This window comes from Cryptomeria japonica, chromosome 11, assembly GCF_030272615.1.
Source record: "Cryptomeria japonica chromosome 11, Sugi_1.0, whole genome shotgun sequence".
Taxonomy (NCBI): Eukaryota; Viridiplantae; Streptophyta; class Pinopsida; order Cupressales; family Cupressaceae; genus Cryptomeria; species Cryptomeria japonica.
The window spans coordinates 716,412,127-716,418,000 of record NC_081415.1 but is presented as its reverse complement, the minus strand read 5'-3'; positions in this window follow the sequence as shown (position 1 = coordinate 716,418,000).

The following is a 5,874-nucleotide window of genomic DNA, read 5'->3' as shown; positions in this document are numbered from 1 at the left end:
ATGTGTTGAAACATCAGATGAAGGAGTTGTAACATTTTGCAAATGCGTTGTATTGCTTGGTGTATGTGCTAAACTGCTTTACCTATTGTGTTTTGCTGATTTTAGTTTTCTCAGTTCTCTTTTCTGATTTAGTTCTTGTATCAAAGGCATTTGTTGGTAATCTTGGTTTTTCTAGAGTTGGTGTTGCTCAGTTTTTAGTTGTTTATTTATTCTATGGCTCCAACAAGTTGATGTTCCCTATTGTGTAGGATTGACTTTACATATGGTTGAGCAAAGGGAAAATTTATGCTTGTTCTTGTGATTGATTATAGAGGCTCTTGTTTATTTCATGATGTTGGCATTATGGCTTATGTTTTTTTATTTTGAGTTCATGTCTTCGTGTATGTAAATGATTCTTAGAGAATGCATTTGTATGATCCTCTTGTGTTGTTGATGTATGTGTATACCCTAAGGTCTTGGAAAATTCGTTAGGGGGAGTGGGCTTTCATGTATTGGCTAGGGTCATTTGGGAATGGGCCACCAAGTGGTTCCTTGTAAGGAAGCTAGGCAGTCTAGACTTTCGGGGGCTCATGAAATTTTTCCTTATTTTATCAAGTGATAACCTTAATAATTAATTAGATGGTTTGGATATTTAGGATTCATTTAATCAAGATATTGAATAGTGTTTGGGCCCCAATGCTTAGTCCCAAGGAGGATGTTTTGGGATAAGGTTGGGAAGGCCATAGAGATGGCATGTCGTACTCCCTTGTTTCTCACATAAGTTGAGCCATGGTTCTACATGTCTATCTAGATGATGCCTTCTATAAGAGAATATCATGCAATGACAGGTCTATCAGGGTGGTTCCTTTTATGTGAGGATAGCATGTGATGACACTCAACTCCTACATGTCTCATTGTTCCTTATTCCATGGTTGTTGATATGCCTCTAGTAGTTTCTATGTTTTATGTTTAGCCTTGCGATGTGATTGGCTTATGTTTACGTGTTATTTCTTGTAGTGTATTTGACGGTTGAGTCTCTTTGGTTTTTAGGTGTTAGCCTAGGTCTAGAGTGTTAGTTGGAACCTTGTGTCATCTCCTAGCATGAGGGGGTGGTTCCTTATTGGTTCCACATGGATGGGTGGTTTAATGCCTTCTTCCATTGGGATGTTCTCCATTGGATGCAGGTGTCCATGGATGTGCATTCATATCTCTTCTTTATGGGGATGGATTCTTGGAGTATATTCTATGTATTTGAGACTGAAATTACGTATCTTATATCATGAGGAAGATGCTAATATAAAAGTCACTATGTATCAATTATCTTGTGGACGTATGTAATTGGACTTGTAGTAGATTGAGATCATAACTTATTGTAATAGGTTCTGATAGTTGAAATCATTGTAATGTCTATGTTGTAATTGGTTATTCATTATGTATGTAATACTTATATTGGCATTAAATAAATATTCTTAATGGAAAATATGTTATTCTTGGTTAGTGGATATCTCTAAAATATGAATATGATTGAGAAGTTTGTAGGACATATGGTTTTTATTAACCAAAAAATGATATTTACAGGGACTTGAAATCACGGAGTTACAGGCTTTATAAAATTAAACATCCAAACTCCACAAAAATAGAGAAGTTGTCACGCAGTCAAAAAGGACAGCAGACCGAACCAAAAGACAGCATTAAACTGAAACCAGACAAAAACTAACCTAAGGACTTTAATGTCTCTGCAATCTCAACTTCGAGTATGTTCATCTCTTGGGCCGCCTTCTTCAGGTCCTGGAACTCGTGAGTGGAAGACTCTACCTTTCTCTTGAGGTTGCCTATGGTTCTCTTAGAGGGACAGGAATCCTCTATTTAGCTTTTTTCTCTGTTAGCATCTAGGTCCACAATCAGGGCACCCTATTGAGCTTTATCCAACTTCTCCACCAATGTACTCATAGAGGCCGATGAATTCTTCACAATTTTATGGCTTAGCTTCATAATAATGCTCATCGTTTCCCTTATTTTACCAATTTCCCCTTCAAGTCACATGGTCTTTTTTTCATTTTCCTTTTTCATTTTATCCATTAGTTCCATGATCCTTTGTAGACATTCAGCCATCGACATATTTTCGTCTTCAATCCACACTACCCCTACAGTATTATGGTGCTGCCATTTTTCTATCATTTCATCCAGTTTGCTAGACAACACCCTGTTCTTTAAGTTACTATCTTTTATTTCATGAAAAAACCCATTTAAAAAACCTAAAGAGATCCATAGCACCATTTCTACCAATTTCCATAATATCATCTGGAAATTCCTGGTCCGGTTTAAATTAATGGTCTTTAGGTTTGAGGTCTTTAGGGAATCTAGGCCTATTCTCTCTATCAATAGCAGGGTGAGAGGAGTAGGATCCTTTAGAGGGGTTAGTGGTGTCAAAGGAATCTTCTGGCGTATCCTCGGAGTAAGAAACCAATTTCTTCTTAGGAGGGGCCTTCACCTTGATTTTATCTTTAGAAAGGGTTTTCACAGAGAGGTCTTTTTTACCCGAAGGCTTACTCAAAGGGGTTTTCTTAGGCACCTTCTTAGATGTGGTAGTATTTTCTTCTTCCCAATCGGAATCCCATTCATGATTACCCTCAGACAAACTAGTTTCAGTATCATACCCATCCAAGGTCGGGGCCAAAATGGGATTCGACAGAGCCAGAATGTTAGCAAAGTGCTCATGAATAAGTTGAATGAGCTTATCATGTAGGACAGGGTGATTCCTAGGGCTATTACAGTGTTCCTGAAGATAATGTTTCAGGGAGCACAACACATAATATGGAAAAGAGATCCTAACCTTGTGCCGAAAGTGATTGATGAGGACGAAATGGTAGTCGTAGACTCTGGTGAATCTGTCGTCCATGATGATGTATTCCATTATAATCTTGAGAACCTCCCTCTAAAACTTCTTAATATTGTTGGCCTCAAAATAGTTGTTCGAAACTTTAACAAGCGCTTCCCTTTCCTCGTCGGTTTTCCGAAATTTGATAACTGCTTCATCTGAGATATTTTTGTCATGAAAGAACTCCATCCCCTATGTAGAAAGTCCCATAACTACCCCCATAGGATTTTTGTCTATCTTCACCTATCTCCCAGAGAGAACAATTCCTTCTTCCTTCCAAAATTTAGCAAAATACTTAACAATATCAGTGTTAGTGCCATGAAGTTTCTCTAGGAAAGGTCTTAGCCCTCCTCTATCAATGTGCCTCCAAATCTGCTAGTTTTTATTATGCTTCTCACTATATTTTGGTTCCACTCTCTTCCTATTTCCCCCATTTTTTCACTGACTTCATGTTTCTCAGTTGCAGAGGTGATAAACTTAGCAGAAAACTAGCAGCAAAACCAAGGCACCCACAAACCATGTCACTCCTCGCAACTCATAAAGATAATTAAGGCATCGCCCTTGTATTGAATGATGAAATAGTACCCTTCTCCGATCCATTTTATGATTATTAGAAATAGAAACTTTTCCATGCGTGACATCATAGTCGAATAAGGATTTAACATCCACTTATAATTCATTGTAGGTATTCCACGTCCATCGGCCTATAAGCTTGACCCCTTCATTGGAAAAATAATCAGCCACCGCATCAACTTCCCTAAATTCATGGGAAATTCTAACCTTTTCAAAGTTGGATAAAAGAATTTGGCATCATCAATCCAAATTTTAATGGTCCATGATTGGGGGGAATTTCCTAGAAGGCATTCAATAATGTTTTTTGAATCCCCCTCAATCCATATATTTTTTATATTCATTTTGTACTAGCTAGATCAATTACCTGGAATGCTCTTATGGCTTTGGCTATGTGATTTGACTGAGATCCCAAGGAGAGTGTCACAGCCAAAACAAAATTGCCATAGTGATCTCTTAACACTCCCCCACTCCCAATCAGCCTAGGGTTACCCTTAGTTGCCCCATCAAAATTAGCTTTTATCCATCCCCTAGGGGGATGAATCCAACTAACACCTTCACGATCCTTTTTCCCTAGTCTAGATGCCTTAGAAATTTCAGCTTTGATATCCCAATCTCTCTCCATCTTAAGATCATAGGCTATACAGACAACATTCTCCATTTTATCTGCATTAGAAGGGGTTTAATTCAAATTCTCCACAATTAGTCTATATATTCTCTCAAACACAATATTCTTTAGAGCTTTCTTATCCCTAAACAATCTATTGTTCTACTCCTTCCACACTCCCCAGACAACGTGGGGAAATGTAAAAGACCATAACCTTCAGATAATGACATTTAAAGAGGGGGTATTCCATTAGAAAAAGAGGTCCTCTAACGAAGTAGGAAATACCCAAGACCAATTCTAGAGAGCGAGAAATCTTCCCCAGATAGACGCCACATACAGACAATGGATGAAGAGATGATTAGCCTATTCCGCAACTTCCTTGCATAATTAACACTGGTTGATGATTTGAAAGCCACGCTTGCAGAGATTATCAACCGTCAACACTTTATTCTGGAGCAGGATCCAAAAGAAGATATTGATCTTAGGTATAAGGTGTTTGAGCAAGGATTTATCCCAAATAGGAGGAGCGGAAAAAAAGGATAGCATAGAGATAGCCTAAGATACCGAGGAGCAACCTAAAGGGTTTGGCATCTAGACTAAAAGGTCAGCCTGCTGATTCGACCCAACTTTTGCAGCCAACAAAGCAGATTGAATAGGAGAAAGGTCCATGCTAACCTAACAGAGATCTACCCACCCACCATTCCTCTAATAATCCTTGACATGAATGGGTAATTGCACCAAGATGGTGAACAAAAAGGGGGGTGTAAGTGGCCACTTTTTTTTTTCTTCTGAAAACAGGTTAACCTGAACTTCAAAGAGATATTTGAGGGTCGTGCACTCAAACTAGGAGTTGATAAAAGAATAAGAATTGTAGTACTCTGAATCTATTTTCTACTAAATTTATTTAAAATTGGATAAGATTAAGAGGGTCAAACCTCTCGTGCACGAAAAATTGTTCCTAATTTTTTTATAAAAATATAACATAGTTGTTTTTGTGTGTTGCACAAAATATATAGTTAGATTTAATATTTTGAAAAATCCTTTAGTAGGATGATAGGTAAGAGTGAGATCTAGAAGTTGTGTATTTTTTTGTAATTTTTCATTGAGTTTTTTTTAAATGATTTTGTGAAGTGACCGCATCTTGAAAATTTGGTACTTGTTCGTGCGCTGGGCATAACTTGCATCAAAATAATTAAAAATGCAAACTTATTTTTTTTAAAGTGTATAGAATCTAGTGTAGAACAATAATATGTAATTTATTTTGAATTTGGTCGAGTCTATCAAAAGTTATTAAAAAAGTGGTAGACATATTTTGTGAGAACTCTCATGGTACTGGTAAAGAAAATTAAAGTTTATTAGGCTAATGTTGTGCAAAAATAGAAAAAAAAATATATGGTCACAAAACTAAGAAGACATGTGAGATTATGGTGGTAATTTTAGAGATACCCACTTGATCATTTGTAAACCCGATGACGACAAAGCTAAGAAATCATGTTGGAATGAAAAAAAAGTGTAAAGGGACAAAAATGGCGAGAAAATGGGCTTGCAAGCCTTAGGGTCATTTTCCAACCCTATTACCAAGTCAAAACCTGCACAGGTTTTAAAAAATAAAAAAGTACTATTCACAGTTCTACATAACCCATACGGGTTATGTAGAACTAAAACCATTATTTTGTGTTTCACAAAACCCATACAGGTTATGAAGATATAATAATGTATGCTTGTAAACTAAGAATTTACTACACATATGTATAGACATACATATATAATATGTATTTATGTATGTATATATGCATATCTATAATTATATATACATATATTTATATTTATATATATGTGT